This window comes from Rattus norvegicus, chromosome 16 (genome assembly GCF_021556685.1).
Source record: "Rattus norvegicus strain SHRSP/BbbUtx chromosome 16, alternate assembly SHRSP_T2T, whole genome shotgun sequence".
Classification (NCBI taxonomy): domain Eukaryota; kingdom Metazoa; phylum Chordata; class Mammalia; order Rodentia; family Muridae; genus Rattus; species Rattus norvegicus.
The window spans coordinates 13,739,482-13,757,613 of NC_141549.1; the positions used below are offsets into that span (position 1 = coordinate 13,739,482).

Here is an 18,132-nt window from a genome sequence, read left to right on the forward strand (position 1 = left end):
TTGCTTATATTAATGATGATTTCTGATATATTAACAGGATATATTTTACATTAGTAACCTAAAGTGGAGAGGTGAAATTATAAGGCAATATGATTGTTTTTGTACAATTTAAATTAAGCTATTGTCAGTTAAATTGATAAAAAATAAATGACTTGATAAAGGAGAAAACTCATGCAAGGCAAAGAAGGAAAAGGGGGCATATCTTGCTGTGGCCTGAGCTGCTAGTTCTTAGGGGTATAACAGTAAGCTGAGCCTTATTGCCTGGGAGAAACATGGAGGAAAAGGAGGAGAATACAGAAAGAAGTGTATGAATTTAAAAGGGGCTAGAAAAATACTGAACAAATGGACCAAATTGATTACCTTCATAGTTACAGGACTATTTAGGAAGTTTCCTCCTGAGTGAGTGCAGTAATTTGGATCTGTCCAAGATTTCTATTCATATCTTACTGAACATATAGGAATTGAGCTGTTTATTTTAAACCTTCATTTTTTAAACAAATATCAAATTAGTACTGATAATTCATGATCTCTTTATTCTAAGAGTGAGGCTGAGAAGAAAATCAGTTATTGATCTTTACAATGAGCCATCCTTTGCCTATATTTCTCTGTTCATTGATTTCTGCTCCATTTTTATCATCGACTCCCTTTTCTTTGTCTTGGGTTGGATTAGTTTTCTGTTGCTATTGCTTCAAAAATGGAAGCTTAGGGTGATGGTTTTAGTGTCCTCTTTGCAAGCATATATATTTGACATTATATAACCTCCAAATACTGTTTCAGCTGTGACCCACAAATCCTATAAGTTACCCTGTCATTGTACTTAATTAAGTATATCTTTAAATTTCAGTTGAGATGTCTTCTCTTACCCATTGATTTATAAAAATGACCTTTAAGTTTTGCTAGTTTGTTATGTTCTAGAACTCTTTCCATCACTGATCTCCAATTCAATGCCACCTGTGGACTGTGGGACTAGGTGTATGATTTATAGTCTTTTCAGTTAGTTAAGATTTATTTTATGGTCTAAAATGTTCAAGAAAAATGTGCACTCTGTTTTTGTTGAATGGGATATTCTATAAATGTCAATTACATAGAGTTGATTGATAATGTTGTTCCAGACACCTATAGTCTTAACGATTTTCTGTCTTCCATTGTCAATCCATGACCTAGATACTAGTATTGGAGTCTCTGTAATAATGGATTCATCTATTTGTCTTTCAACAATATCATTTTGCCAGTTGTAATTTTGTTTCCTTGTTATATGTACATATGTTCATGACTATTTGACTCCTTTAATAAAGCAAAAGTTCCTTCATTCTTAAGTCTTTTCCAATGAGTTCTTTGTATGAATTTAATTTGGTAATTATAGCTTTCTATTTCACAACACATTTTTAAAGTGTATGAGATGCTTTTAGAAAAATTAAAATGTTATTTTTATGTACTCCTATGTTTCTCTCAGTAGGTATTTCTCTCTAAGTAAGTAGATCACACTTAAGGCAGTCATTAAGTGTATGGATTTATGGTTCAGGTTCTTGACCCTTTTATACATTTCCTCTTCTATTTTTACTGAATATTTTCTATCATACATTTTTTAAACATATGAATATGTTTAATTAAGTTGTTATCCACTGAGAACACCAATTTGTGAGGATGCATCACATTTGACGGGGAGAACTGAGATTGCAGGTAGCCCTGGAGCTGATGAACAGCTTTAATCTTGGGAAAAATCTGCAAGTCCACAATTTGCTGATTGGCCTTGCCCTGCTCTGAAATCTCATATTTCCATTTCTCTGTATCAAAGATCTCCTCCTCCTGGTGCCTAGGTTTTTGCAGCTCCTCTTCTTGAAGTAAGCATTGGTTAGGTGTTTGGGATTTTAACCTTACTTAGAGGTGTGGATAAAACTTGGTTGAGAGCAAGATGCTCAGTCACAAACACAAAGCCACTGTACAGGTGCTTCAGGAAAACCACACTCTTGCCACCGTGGAGCCAAGTTAAGATGATCGGGACAGTTCTAAGCGGGATGTGGCATGCAGCCTTCTCACCTACTGACTGAGGGCTTTTTGCCATGGTTCTGCCATTTCTGAGACACATTGTAGGATGATACCTAGGCATTTTTCAAAGCTTCACCACCTGGATACCATAGTTCTTGTCTCCACTAACAGTTTTCAAGATAGTAGCAAGGACCTTCTACTTTTTCTTCTTTTCAGTCTTGGACTTGGCAGCTGAATATTTCCTTTTGTAGAAGGCAATTTTTTTACTGGATATTTTTTATTTACATTTCAAATGTTATTCCCTTTTCCACTTTCCCATCCATAAGCCCCCTATTCCATCCCACACCCTTCCTTCTATAAAGGTGTTCCCCCTCCCCAAACACCTCCCTTCCCTCCTTCCCATCATGATATTACCTAACCTGGGGATACAGCCTTGGCAGGACAAGAGCTGTTCCTCTCATTGGTGCCCAACAAGACCATCTTCTACTACAAATGCAGTTGGAGCCATGGATCTGTCCACTTGTAGTCTTTGGGTAGTGGTTTAGTCCCTAAACTTCTAGTTGGTTGGTGTTGTTTTGGGGTTGAAAGCCCCTTCAGCTCTTTCAGTCCTTTCTCTAATTCCTCCAGCGGGAATTCCTTTCTTAGTTCTTCAGTTTGTTGCTAGCATTCATCTCTGTATTTGACACGCTCTGGCTGTTGCTTCTCAGGAGACAGCTGTATCTGACTCAGGTCAGCATGCACTTCTTAGCTTTGTCAATCTTATCTAGATTTGGTGGCTCTGTGTGTGTGTGTGTGTGTGTGCGCGCGCATGTGTGTGTGTGTGTGTGTGTGTGTGTGTGTGTGTGTGTATGAAAGGGCTGTGAACCCTAGTGGTGTGGGGCAGTTTCTGAATGGCTGTTCTTGCAGTCTCTGCTCCAGTCTTTGTCTCCATATCTCCTCCTATGAATATTTTTGTCCCCCCTTTTATGAAGGAGTGAAGCTGGGGCTGGGGATTTAGCTCAGTGGTAGAGCGCTTACCCAGGAAGCACAAGGCCCTGGGTTCGGTCCCCAGCTCCGAAAAAAAGAACCAAAAGAAAAAAAAAAGGAGTGAAGCTTCCATATTTGGTCATCCTTCTTGATCTTCATGTTGTCTGTGAATTGTATCTTGGGTAATTCCAGCTTTTGGGCTAATATCTACTTATCAGTGAGTGCATAGCATGTGTTTTTCTGATATTTGGTTATCTCACTCAGGATGATATTTTCTAGTTCAATCCATTTGTCTATGAATTTCATGAAGCCATTATTTGTGATAGCTGAGTAGTACTCCACTGTGTAGATGTACCATATTTTCTGTACCCATTCCTCTGTTGAAGGGCATTTGGGTTCTTTCCAGCTTCTGGCTATTAGAAGTAAGGCTGCTATTAACACAGTGGAGCATGTGTCTTTGTTGTATGTTGGAGCATCTCAGGGGTATATGCCCAGGGGAGGTATAGCTAGGTCCTCAGGTAGTGCAATATCCAATTTTCTGAGGAACCTCCAGACTGATTTCCAGAGTGATTGTATCACGTTGTAATCCTATCAACAATGGAGGAGTGTTCCTCTTTGTCCAAATCTTTGCATTGATTGTCACCTGAGTTTTTGATCTTAGTCATTCTGACTGGTGTGAAGTGGAAGCAACTCAGGGTTGTTTTGATTTGCATTTCCCTGATGACTAAGGAAGTTGAACATTTCTTTAGGTGTTTCTCAGCCATTCAATATTCCTCAGCTGAGAATTCTTTGTTTAGCTCTGTACCCCATTTTAAGTAGTGTTATTTGGCTCTCTGTAGTCTAACTTCTTGACTTCTTTGTATATATATTGGATATTAGCCCTCTATCTGAGGTAGAATTGGTACAGATCTTTTCCAAATCTTTTGGTTGCCGTTTGTGGTAATGACGGTGTCCTTTGCCTTACAGAAGCTTTGCAGTTTTATAAGTTCCCATTTGCTGATTCCTGATGTTAGAGCATAAGCCATTTGTGTTTAGTTCAGGAAATTTTCCCCAATGCCCATGTGTTTGAGGTCCTTGCCCACTTTTTTTTCTATTAGTTTGAGTGTATCTGGTTTTATGTAGAGGTTCTTGATCCACATGTACTTATGGTTGGTATAGGACAATAAGAATGGGTTGATTTGCATTCTTCTCCAAGATAATCTTCAGTTGAACAAGCACCATTTATTGAAAATACTATCTTTTATCCACAGGGTGGTTTTAGCTCCTTTGTAAGATCAAGTGACCATAGGTGTGTGGGTTCATTTCTGGGTCTTCAATTCTATTCCACTGACCTACCTGCTTTTCTCTGTAGCAATACCATACAGTTTTTATCACTATATTTCTGTAATTCTGCTTGAGGTCAGAGATGGTGATTCCCCCAGAAGTTCTTTTATTGTTTAGGATAGTTTTCACTACCCTAGTTTTTTCTGTTATTCCAAATAAATTTGCAAATTGCTCTTTATAACTCTATGAAGAATTGAGTTGGAATTTTGATGGGGACCGAGTTGAATCTGTAGATGGCTTTCATCAAAATGGCCATTTATGCTATATTAATCCTGCCAATCCATGAGCATGGGCACTTTTTCCAACTTCTGAGATCTTCACTTTCTTTCTTCAGAGACTTGAAACTCTTGTCATACAGATCTTTCTCTTGCTTAGTTAGATTCACACCGAGGTAATTTATGTTAATTGTGACTATTGAGAAGTGTGTCATTATCCAAATTTTCTTTCTCAGCCTGTTTATCCTTTGAGTAGAGTAAGGATACTAATTTGTTTGGGTTAATTTTATACTCACCCACTTTGCTGAAGTTCTTTGTCGGGCTTAGTAGTTCTCTGATGGAACTTGGTGGTCACTTAAGTATAATAGTATTATTTTGACTTCTTCCTTTCCAATTTGTATCCCTTTGACCTCCTTATTTTGTTAATTGCTCTGGCTAGGACTTCGAGTGCTATATAGAATAAGAAGGGAGAGAATGGGCAGCCTTGTCTAGTCCCTGATTTTAGTAGGATTGCTTCAAGTTTCTCTCCATTTACTTTGATGTTGGCTACTGGTTGGTTGAATATTGCTTTTACAATGTTATATATTGACCTTGATTCCTAATGTTTCCAATACTTTTAACATGAAGGAGTTGAATTTTGTCAAATGCTTTCTCAGCATCGAATGAGATGATCATGTGGGTTTTTTTCTTTGAGTTTGTTTACATAGTAGATTACACTAATGGATTTCCACATATTGAACCATCCCTGCATTCCTGGGATGAAGCCTACTTGATCATGATAGATGATCTTTTTAGTGTGTTCTTGGATTCAGTTTAAGAAAATTTTATTGAGTAGTTTTGAGCTGATATTCATGAAGGAAATGGGTCTGCAGACTTTTTCATTTTGAGTCTTTGGGTGGTCTAGGTATAATCATAATTGTGGCTTCAAAGAATTGGATAGTGCTTCTTCTGTTTTGATTTTGTGGAATATTTTGGACAGTATTGATATAAAGTCGTCTATGAAATTCTGTTAGAATTCTGCATTAAACCCATCTGGTCTTGTGTTGTTTTTTTTTTGTTTGTTTGTTTTTTGTTTTTTTTTTTTTTGATTGGGAGACTTTTAATAACTACTTCTCTTTCTTTAGGAGTTATGGAAGTGTTTAGATGGGTTATCTGTTCCTGATTTTACTTTTGTATCTTGTATCTATCTGGAATATTGTCCATTTCATCCAGATTTTCCAGTTTTGTTGAATATAGGCTTTTATAGTAGAATTTGATGAATTTTTTAAAATTTTTCAGACTCTGTTATGTCTACCTTTTCATTTCTGATTTTGCTAATTTGTGTATACTCCCTTTGCTCTCTGGTTAGTGTGGCTAAGGGTTTATGTATCCTGCTGATTTTCTCAAAGAACCAGCTCCTAGTTTTGTTGATTCTTTGTATAGTTTTTTCTTATGGATTGTTTGTTTCTACTTGGCTGATTCCAGCCCTGAGTTTTATTATTCTTTGCTTTCTACTCCTCTTGGATGGATTTGTTTCTTTTTATTCTAGAGGTTTTGGATGTGCTGTCAAGGTGCTAATATATGCTCTCTCCAGTTTCTTTTTGGAGTCACTCAGAGCTGTGAGTTTTCCTCTTTGTACTGCTTTCATTGTGTCCCATAAGTATAGGTATATTGTGCCTTCATTTTCATTAAATTCTAAAGAGTCTTCAATTTCTTTATTTATTCTTTGAACAAGTTATCATTGAGTAAAGCATTGTTCAAATTCCATGTATATGTGTGCTTCCTGTCCTTATTGTTGTTATTGAAGACCATCCTTAGTCCATTGCCCCAGGCAGCAGGGGTTAAGAGTGGACCTGGGAAGGGGTGAAAGAATGGGGGATAGGAAGTGCAAAGAAGGAGAGCAAGTCTGTGTTCTGATCAAGCTCTCAAAGTTTATTTCAAAAAACAGCAGCTTTTTGAAAGCTGGTGGGAAGGTTACCCAGGACAATCCATGACTGCCACCACCCTTCCTATAGCCTTAAACCATAAATTGTAGGTATACACTGATAAGAACAGACAACTGGCTAGGTGTCGCAAGTCTAGAGGCTGTAACTGGCTTAATTTTCCTGGATATAGGGGCCATACAATGCGCAGAGCATTCCTGAGAAGAATTCCTGAGACTGAGCATGCTTGGCTCCTGGCAGTCTGTGGTGATCTGATAGGATGCCTGGGATAATTTCAATCTTCTTGTATCTGTTGAGGCCTGTTTTATGACCAATTATATGCATAATTTTAGACAAGGTACCAGGTGGTTAGAAGAAGGTATATTCTTTTGTTTTGGATAAAATATTTTACAAATATCTGCTAAATCCATTTGGTTCATAACTTCTGTTGGTTTCTCTATGCCTCTGTTTATTTTCTGTTTCCATGATCTGTCCATTGATGAGAGTGGAGTGTTGAGGTCTCCCACAATTATTATGGGAGGTGCATTGTATTCTTTAAGTCTTAGTAAAGTTTCTTTCATGAATGTAGGTGCCCTTGCATTTGGAGCATAGATATTTAGGATTGAGAGTTATCTTGGTGATTTTTTTCCTTTGATGAATATGAATGTTCTTCCTTATCTTTTTTGATAACTTTTGGTTGAAAGTTGATTTGTTTTGATATTAGAATGGCTGCTGAGCTTGTTTCTTTGAACCATTTGCTTGAAAAAATTGTTATCCAGGCTTTTACTCTGAGCTCATGTCTATTTTTCACTCTGAGGTGTGTTTCCTGTATGTACCAAAATGTTGGGTCCTTTTTATGCATCCAGTCAGTTTATCTTTTTATTGGGGAATTGAGTCCATTTAATTTAAGAGGTATAAAGGAATAGTTATTGTTGCTTCCTGTTATTTTTGTTATTATATAGGGAATTATGTTTGTGTGCCTCTCTTTTTTTTTTGGTCGCATTGCAAGGAGACTAATTTCTTGCTTTTTCTATGGTGTAGTTCCGTTCTTGTGTTGGAGTTTTACATCTATTGTCCTTTGTAGGGCTGGATTTTTGGAAATGTATTGTGCAAATTTGTTTTGTCATGGAATATCTTGGTTTCTCCATCTATGATAATTGAGAGTTTTGCTGGATACAGTAACTTGGGCTGGCATTTGTGTTCTCTTAGGGTCTGTATGACATTTGCCCAGGATCTTCTGGCTTTCATAGTCTCTGGTGATTCTGATAGGTCTGTCTTTATATGTTTCTTGACCTTTTTCCCTTACTGCTTTTAATATTCTTTCTTTGTTTTGTGCTTTTGGTGTTTTGACTACTATGTGATGGGAGGAGTTTCTTTTCTGGTCCAACCCATTTGGAGCTCTGTAGGCTTCTTATGGGCATCTCTTTTTTAGGTTAGGGAACTTTTCTTCTATAATTTTGTTGAATACTTTAATGGCCCTTTTGTTGAGAGTCTTTACTCTCTTCTATTCTTATTATCCTTAGGTTTGATCTTCTCATTTGTGTCCTAGACTTCCTGAATGTTTTGCACTAGGAGCTTTTTGCAATTTACATTTTCTTTGACAGTTGTGTCCATGTTTTCTATGGTATCTTTTGCCCCTGAAATTCTCTCTTCTATTTCTTGTATTCTGTTGCTTGCATGTATTACTTTTGATCTCTTCTGTAGGTTTTCTATCTTCAGGATTGTCTCTTTTTGTGCTTCCTTTATTGTTTCTATTTCCATTTTTAATCCTGGATAGTTTTGTTCAAATCCTTCACCTGTTTAGTTATGTTCTCCTGTTATTCTATGAGGTATTTTTGTGTTTCCTCTTTAAGGGCTTCTACTTGTTTGCCTGTGTTGTCCTGAATTTCTTTAAGGGAATTATTTATGTCTTTCTTAAAGTCCTCTATCGTCGTCATGAGATGTGATCCAAATGTTGCTTTTCTGGTGTATTTAGATATCCAGTATTTTTTTTGGTGGGAGAACTGGGCTCTGATGATGCCAAGTAGTCTTGGTTTCTGTTTCATAAGTTCTTGTGCTTGCCTCTTGCCATCAGGTTGTCTCTCGTGTTAGCTTCTCTTGCTGTCTCTGACAGTGGTTTGACCTTGTTGTATTCCTCTCTGTTAGCACCTCTGTATACTTGTTTTCTCTCAGCTGGATCTGGGAACAGAGAGGTGCTTCTGGGTTTGTGTGTCCTGAATCTTTGTGTCTCCGGGCCGATTGCTTGGAGCTGTGGGACAGGTTAAGTTCTGGGGGCAGGCAGAAACTAGTAGGTTCCTGCAGCTTAATGTTCCTATGTTCCTGTACCCAGAGGGCACTAAGCAGGTTCCTCTTAGGCCAGGGATGGATTTGAGCAGAAGTGGTGGGCTCCCCTTAGTTCTCGGGATTATCTGCCCTTTTTACAGTCCAACTCTCTTTCCTACAGGAATGAATACCGAGAGCTGTTGGAGCAATTCAACTCTGGGTGCAGTCAGAAACTGGAAGTGTTCTGTCCCAGAGGACTTCTGCTTTTGTGTGTCCTGAGGTCACCAGGTGTGTCACTTGGAGCAGAAGTGTTTGTCTTACCTTTGCTCTCTGATGTGTTGGCACTCCTGGAGACTGGCTTTTGGCTCTGGGCTCAGGCAGAAACCAGAAGTGTCCTGTCCCTGACTACTCCTAGGTTCCTATGCCCAGAAAACATAGAGAGGACTAGGCAGATTACTCTTGGACCAGGAGTGGAGTAGAAGTCACAATCTCACCCCTGAGCTCTCAGGATTGTCCACACTTCTGAGAGTCCAACTCTCTCCCATGGGATTTGTGTATAGAGAGCTTTGGGAGTGGTTCAGCGGGAATGCCCTTTTGTAATACATAGCAGATTAGGAGTACCTGCAGATTCCTCTATTCTGCTTCCTAGGCCTTTTAACCTTAGACTCACCTTTTTTGGCTGCAACAGTGGCTGGGGGCATCACCAGCAGCAGCAGTGAGTGTCTCTGCTGCCTTCTTGGCTGCAGGTTTCTTCTCCTTCATTGTCAGGCTTCTCAGCTTTTTCACCCGCCATCTTACAAGATGGGAAAGAGAACTAAGGCAGCCTCTGTCATCCAATTTTATGTCCTCTTGTAGCATATCAATTCAATAGTTAAAGCCTTTTTAGGCATAAAAATGTTCTGCTATTCATTTAATTGGTTTTGGTCTAACTTCAGATAACACCATACTGCCTTGAATAATGTAAGATCTTTGCATGTAATAGAATTTTCAGTGTCCCCTTCCCACATTTGTGTTTTCACAACTATTCAGTCAACCAACCATGACCCATAATATCAAAAAATTATCTGTATTGAGCATAAATAATTTTCCATCATTGTCATTCTTTAGAAAGACAGGGTAGTAGCTGTTTAGGCAATATTTACTTAGTATTATATTTATCAGTCATTTAAGATACTTAATAGTACAGAGAAGCAAGTTAGTCATTCGTTCCCATCATCTACACATTTTAATGGCATGATAACAAAGAACTGTATCATCCCTATTTATTCCCAGACAATCTTCTTTGTAATTTTGTCACCTAAATATTTATTCTTTTTTGCTCAAGGAGCTTGCTTTACATTTCCTTCAAGCCTGTTGTGTTGTCAATAAACTCCTCAAGTTTTCTGGTAAAGAATGTTTCTGTTTCTCTTTCACTGTTTAGGAATAATTCAATTGGATACAGAATTCTAGGTTGACAATTCTTTTTCTCTCCCATCAATTCAAACCATTCACTTAGCCAATGTGTAAATTTCTGGTTTCTTTTGAAACTCACTTGCATTGTCTTATGTTTTTCTGGAAGCTTTCTTGTGAGAGGATGTTTTGCTGAATGAAGAAGACACATGAGTGGGCATGTAATGTTTTGCTGGACCAGACACTTGAAGGGTATGTATTGTTTAGAAAGAGTAGGCTCTTGCGTTGTAATGCTGTGCAAATCTTCTCTGGTCTTTGCTAGTCCTTGCTGGTCCTTTCTGGACGTGCAATGCTTCACTGATCTTCACAAGATTTTGCTAATCTTCACTTGTCTTCACTTTGTAGAGAGAAATTTGCCAAAGAACTTCTGTGGTAGTTTGTCTGAATCTCTTGTAGATGTGGTAGTCTGGTGACTCTTGTAGATTCCTCAGAACCTTGTGGTTTCTTCTGGATGAAGTTGTTGCTATTGATTCCTGCTTGGTATTTGCTATTAGACTGGACTGCTGGTATCCTGACAACAAAGAGTTGAATTTGCCCTGAAAAACTATTTCTGAACAGCTATATAACCCTTTTTTTCTATTAACTTTCTTTCTCCCCTTCCTCTGGCCAGTGAGCTAGAGGGGTGGTTGAATCATTCTAGAAGCCTAAATAAAGAAGGTTTTGAAAAATCAAAACCTACACTCAACTGGTTTTCTCTTGTGTAAATTATAATTCATTATAGTTATAATTATTTCCATTTATGGTTATACTCATTCTTCATTGAGCAAAACCTTGACACTGCATTTCTGTGAATATGATTGGTTCCAGATTTGGGGGTGGTAACTCACCAAGGGAAATCTTTCCACTGATAGTTTAACAAAAAAAATGTACCTTTACTTTGCCATCTCTCTCAATGTTAGTGGAGGTACAATGTTTATCTATAGAGCTGTCATCTTAACAACCTGGAAACAAGGCTTCTCTTTCTTTCCAGAGTAAAACCAAACATACTCTTGAAAAGTATAGTAGTCCTTTGAGGTCCAGAAAAGGATAGATTACAGAATTAATGGGCCTAGAAAACCTGGAAGTCATTGAAAGGGCCCACCTTAGATCTATCAAAAGCTTTGTGCTGTGTACATGAGGCACTGAAAGCATCCATAAATTCTAGGAGTAATATTTGTGTATATCTCTTTCTGTGTTGACCTCTCTGTCACATATATATTTTTGCATACACAGACTCATACACAGACATACACACAGAAACACAGATGCACAGACACAAACAAACATACAAATGAGAGTTCTGAACTTTCATTTAAACAAACTAGATCTAACACTAGCCACTATGTCGACCATTGCCTTTAAATTCACTTAAAATTATATGTATCATTAAAACAATTATGATAATCTTCAAGTATCATAGAATAAGGGCAATTCTAAGTCATTACCTTTATACCACTCTAAGTTTCATTATCTTCCACATTAGAAGGCATTGTAAACATTGATTGCTGGAAGAGATCTTTCAAAAATCTTTGGCTCTTGGAAAGGTCATTGTTCAATATCTGATATATTTAGGATATGGCTGCTCCTCAGTCAATAGGCCTCACAGTGAAACTCTGATGAATGGCCTGGGCTCATTGGCACATTCTCCAGAAATATATATTCCTAGATAGTCACACTCTGAGGTAACAATCCTCTATAATCATTGTGCAAATCCAATGTCAGTTCACTGATTCTAAAGCTCTGAGATTCATAGAATATAAAATTGTTGTCACAGAATTTTAATATTACTAACAAATTGCTTTTTACCACATTGAGATAGCAATTCTAAGTTGTACCATCAAAGCAACTCTCAGACATTTCCCAGCCTACAACCCTAATCCACCTGAAAATTTGGTTTTCAATGCCAACTCCTCTACTCTTCATGTTGGCCAGATATCCAGTTTCAGATGTGCTCTCAGGTGCCAGACGTTAATGCACAATTATAACTGTGGTGTTTACCCTCCACAACTTCAGGTACAGGAAACAGGTTTAGTGAAACAACGTTTCTAGATAAATATTGGTGCTGTGTGTTGTTTAAATGTTCAACAATGCAGAAGATGTTTCTTCCTTCAGAAAAAAAAAACCTATTGAAGGGTCCCTTATTATTTATGTGACAGAGCAGTGTCCTGTATGAATTCATCTGCACCATAGTAGTTAGCCTTGACCTGAGGACTCAAGAAATAAGAACAACAGCCATTAGTCTGCACACAACTGTTATTCCAGAGAAGTAGTTCCCACTCTGAAACTAGTTAGAGAAAGAGACAAGCTGCAAAAGGACTCTGAATATGAATTATGACATTTCCCTCATCTTATTATAGTCATGCCTGTGGTTGTCTGGCCTCAGCAGTTGCTTTTTTTCTATCAGAGAGCTTTCCAAGTGGTGAATAAACAATTACATATTTTAACAGTTCAATGCTGCATATGGGCATGGGCCATTTGTCAGAGTGCCAACCATAACCACCTCAAACACTGCACTTGCTTAAAACGACTAAGCAGAATTGTTGATATGGATGCTTTAAGAGATGAAAGATAACTATATTTAGCTTTATGGACTTGAACACCAAAATACTACTTAGAAGCAAATGTTTAAAAGAACTTCCTAATAGTTTGTAATTTTTTTGTATATTCTTGTCTGATAAAACATATTACAATATTATATGAGGTTAATCTATGTCCTTTTAATGAAAGCATGTAATTTCATACATTTCTTATTTTTAGTTGGATTAACTCCATATTTTTTTTTCATTCTGGAAATAGAACTTAGAACTTCATGAGATATAGACAATCCTCATCTTTTAATCAATCATTTTGTTTGATTTTGTGCAATACTTGTATATAGGCATACTGTTTTATTGTTATATTTATAGTTAAACATTAGTGGATCACAGGTTGTTACCCAGGGTTTTGCTGCAGGAAACAGACACCATTACCAAGGCAACGTTCATAAGGAGAACATTTAATTTGGGTAGACTTACAGGTTCAGAAGTTCAGTCCATTATCATCAGGGTCAGTACATATAAGCATCCAGTATGGCAAGGTGAAGGAGGACCATCTTTATCTGAACACTGCTAAGAGAAGACTGGCTTCCAGGCAGTCTTAAAGCCCATGCCCACAGTGACACACCTACTCTAAAGAGGACACACCCATGCCATGTTAAATGCTGTTGTCCAAACCAAAAGTTGTGACAATGAAATCAATTTGTAAAACCTCTCTCCACACAGTGTGGTCACCCAGCTATATTCTGTATAATTCTCTTTACTTTTCAGTGCATTCTGTTTCTTGCTTTTTGATTCTGTTTAGAGTTTATAATGATTTTCTGCATGGAAGTTGCATACCATAGGAACAAATTGCATTTTAATTAAAAAATGCTTTTGTAATATTTGACTATATATATATATATATATATGTGTGTGTGTGTGTGTGTGTGTATGTATATATAATATAGTAGTAATAATACCACAAGTATTTCTTTTTTTTTTTTTTTTTTTTTTTTTTGGTTCTTTTTTTTCGGAGCTGGGGACTGAACCCAGGGCCTTGCGCTTCCTAGGTAAGCGCTCTACCACTGAGCTAAATCCCCAGCCCCAAGTATTTCTTTATTCATGTGCTTTATATTAATTTTACCATAATCTGCTAATTGTGCCATATTAATATTGCTTATACATTACATAATTAAAAAAATATTTAGTGAAATAAAAGTTAACCAAATTGGGGTGTTAGAAACAATTAACAATTAATGGTGCATTTTAAAATTACACTTTTAGTGTGAGTGTGTGTGTGTGTGTGTGTGTGTGTGTGTGTGTGTGTGCATGTGTATAACCTTATACACATGTGGAGGTAATAGGCCAACTTGAAATTGGTTGCCTCTGTAGTAGTAACCAATTAAATTCTTTTATAGATTTCAGTGGTGGTGAATTCCATCTTTGTTACCCTGAACCCAGTCAGGCAGTCCTCATGGGCTGCTCTTCCTAGCTCCTACATGGCAGCTATGCACTCTGTGCTGTACCTTCTCAGGCATAGTTTCTCCTCTCCTTCACCTCTTCTGACATGGTGGGTCTCCTACTTTCTTCTCCCTTCTCTCTCTCTCTCTCTCTCTCTCTCTCTCTCTCTCTCTCTTTCTCTCTCTCATACTAATGGTCTCCCTTTTGTCTGCCCTGCCCAGCCATTGTCTACCAACTTTATTTACCAATCAGAACCAACTGGGGTTCTAACAGTGTCTTACAGGTAGATGTGTGGATTTGCATGCAAATAATTTTAAGGACCTAAGTTAACATGATACAAACAGCATTAGGCCAAACCCACTATATTTCTCCCTTTTTGTCCAATTAAAAAGCCTCCTGTCTCTCAGATTTCAATTGAACATAATTATAACAATTACGTGAAAAATAACATATGGTATACATTTATAACATCTAGTCCATCTTATCTGGCAATTTAGATAAAAATACTCTATCATCTATCCTAACTTAAAGAGTTTGCAATTCTTTACCTGAATTATGTTTGATTTTTAACTTTTAATACCATCTGAAAACCATCCTTTCAAATTTAGATCATCTTCCTTAATACCAAACAATTTATCTTTGATTATGAGAGTATAATTAGTCATTGAACTAGTCAGAGATCTGAGAAGGAAATAAATATTACCTAAGTATATAAGAAGCACAATGACATAGCTACTAAAACTGTACAATTTGTAGAGCTAGCTGATTGCTTGGACAGTCCCCTAATTTCTTATAATGTTGGAGCATCTGTTCTCAACCTTCTGGGCTAGAACCACCTAACAGACCTTTAGTGAAGCAAAAATTATGAAGAACTATTTTACCTTGTCTTGGCAGAGCTGAGGAGTCAACTGTCCTACAGCTGTTTGCCCTTTTTCAGACAGTATTTTTTGTCTGCAGATGAATTGGGGCAATTCTTGCCCAGCAGGTACTTTGCCACAATTGAACCAACTCTGCCTGGAGGTAATGCACACAGTATCTTCCTTGAGTTGAATGGGGATACTGTCAGAAATATACGTGTATCATAGTCAAGTGATCTTTAATAATGAAATGACATTAAATGCCATATTCTGCGGATCTCTGATGCTTTTCAAGTTGATATATATAGAGAGAGCATAACTAAATAGTCAAACATTGATTAACTTTAGCTATTCACTATTGGAATAAACTTTAAAACATTTGTTGTAAGTTACTAAATTATAATCTAATATGACCGTGACTTTTACTATCTGCCTATTAACTTGCATTACATAATCATCCTAAAAAGTTTGTAATAGCAGCTATTAAAAGTACTGAGTTTGTATTCTTAAATGGGTTGTATTGGTACAATACATATATTGGTACAATACATATAATATTAATTTTAAATTTTGTATTAATAAACAAAGATTTACAACAATGAAAACATTAAACCTGTATCAATATATAGATTCTGTACCAATATAAGAAGTTATAACTTTCCAAATCCCATGGGGAAGGGAGTTGAACTCCCAGAAGTGCAGACAATCTGAGACCTCAGGGAAGACTGCTACTTCTGCCCATTCTGCTCACATGCCTTGTTCTACAGGAACCTGCATAGTGGCCTCTGGATACAGGAGTATAAGAGCAGTCAGCGGCCAGAACCTGCTGGTTTTTGCCTGCACCTGGAGCTGAATCAAACTGGTCAAATAGCTCCCTGGATCCAGACCACATGGGGGAGAGAGCTGGGCCCTCAGAAGTGCGGACAATTCTGAGAACTCAGAGGAGACATCTACTTGCTGCCCACATTCCTGACCCAAGAGGAAACTGTCTAGTGCCATCTGTGCCCTCTGGGCACAGGGACTTAGGTGCAGTCAGAAGCAGGACACTTTCGGTTTTTGCCTGCACCGAGAGCTGAAAGCCAGTCATCAGAGCACCTACATACTTGAGAGCAGAGCTGAGATAAACTTTTCTGCTCCAAGTGACTGCCTGATGGCCTCAGAACACACAAAGGCAGAAGTTCTCTGGCACAGGACACTTCTGGTTTCTTGCTGTGCCTGGAAATTATCTAAACTGGTCCCACAGCTCCCTGCACCCAACCCTGTAGGTAAGAGAGTTGAACTCCCAGAAATATGGACAATCCTGAGATCTCAGGGGAGAACTCAACTTCTGCCTACTTCTGCTCATATTCACAGAGACAGGCAGATAGATCAGTGGAATAGGATTGAAGACCCAAAAATGAACCCACACACCTATGGTCACTTGATCTTACAAAGGAGCTAAAAACACCCAGTGGATAAAAGATAGCATTTTCAACAATTGGTGGTAGTTCAACTGGAGGTCATCTTGTAGGAGAATGCAAATCGACCCATTCTTATTGTCATATTATTGTCCAAGCTTAAGTACAAGTGGATGATGGACCTCCATATAAAACCAGATACACTCAAACTAATAGAAGAAAAATTGGGCAAGGGCCTCATACACAAGAGCACTGGGGAAATTTTCCTGAACTAAACACAAATGGCTTATGCTCTAACATCAAGAATTGACACATGGGACCTCATAAAACTGTAAAGCTTCTATAAGGCAAAGGAAACTGTCATTAGAACAAAATGGCAACCAAAAGATTTGGAAAAAATCTGTACCAATTCTACCTCAGATAGAGGGCTAATATCCAATATATATACAAAGAAGTCAAGAAGTTAGACTACAGAGAGCCAAATAACTCTATTAAAAATGGGGTACAGAGCTAAACAAAGAATTCTCAGCTGAAGAATATTGAATGGCTGAGAAACACCTAAAGAAATGTTCAACTTCCTTAGTCATCAGGGAAATGCAAATCAAAACAACCCTGAGTTGCTTCCACTTCATACCAGTTAGAACGACTAAGATCAAAAACTCAGGTGACAATCAATGCAAAGATTTGGACAAAGAGGAACACTCCTCCATTGTTGATAGGATTACAAAGTGATACAATCATTCTGGAAATCAGTCTGGAAGTTCCTCAGATATACTTCTCCTGGGCATATACCCCTGAGATGCTCCAACATACAACAACATATGCTCCACTATGTTCACAGAAGCCTTACTTATAATAGCCAGAGGCTGGAAAGAACCCAGATGCCCTTCAACAGAGGAATGGATACAGAAAATGTGGTACATCTACACAATGGAGTACTACTCCGCAATCAAAAACAATGACTTCATGAAATTCATAGACAAATGGATTGAACTAGAAAATATCTTGAATGAGGTAACCCAATCACAGAAAAATGCATGGTATGCACTCACTGATAAGTGGATATTATCTCAAAAGCTCAAATTACCATGACGAACAAAATGGGGATGCTTTACTCCTTCTTAAAAGGGTGAACAAAAGTATTCATAGGAGGGGATATGGAGACCAAGTTTCAAGCAGAGACTGAAGGAACAGCCATTCAGAGCCTGCCCCACTTGGGTATACAGCCCATATTTATACAACTAGCAAATCTAGATAAGATTGATGAAGCTAAGAAGTGCATGCTGACAGGAGCTGGATATAGCTGTCTCCTGAGAAACACAGCCAGAGCATGTCAAATACAGAGGCAAATGCTAGCAGCAAACTACTGAACTGTGAATGGGATTCCTGTTGGAATTAGAGAAAGGACTGAAAGAGCTGAAGGTGTTTGCATCCTCAAAAGAACAAAAATGCCAACCATCCAGTGCTCCCAGGGACTAAGCCACAACCCAAAGACTATACTTGGACTGACCCATAGCTCCAGCTGCATATGTAGCAGAGGATGGCCTTTTTGGGCACCAATGGAAAGAAAAGCCCTTGGCCTGCCAAGACTGGACCCCCCAGTGTAGAGGAATGTTGGGAGTGCTGAAGGGGGTTTGAGGAGGAGGGGAATTCCCTTATAGAAGAAGGGGGGAGGGTGTTGGGATAGGGGACTTATGTCAGGGGAATCAGGAAAGGGAATACCATTTGAAAGCTAAATAAAAAAGTATCCAATAGAAGCAAAAAAGAAATTATAACTTTAATTTTGCATCAAATATAAAGATTTCTACCGATTTAAGGTT

At 37.9% G+C, this 18,132-nt stretch overlaps 1 pseudogene; it reads right to left on the minus strand.

Moving 5' to 3' along the window:
* Positions 1–1,557: 1,557 nt before the first annotated feature.
* On the minus strand, positions 1,558–9,446 carry Rpl6-ps16 (ribosomal protein L6, pseudogene 16; annotated as a pseudogene).
* Positions 9,447–18,132: the final 8,686 nt, after the last annotated feature.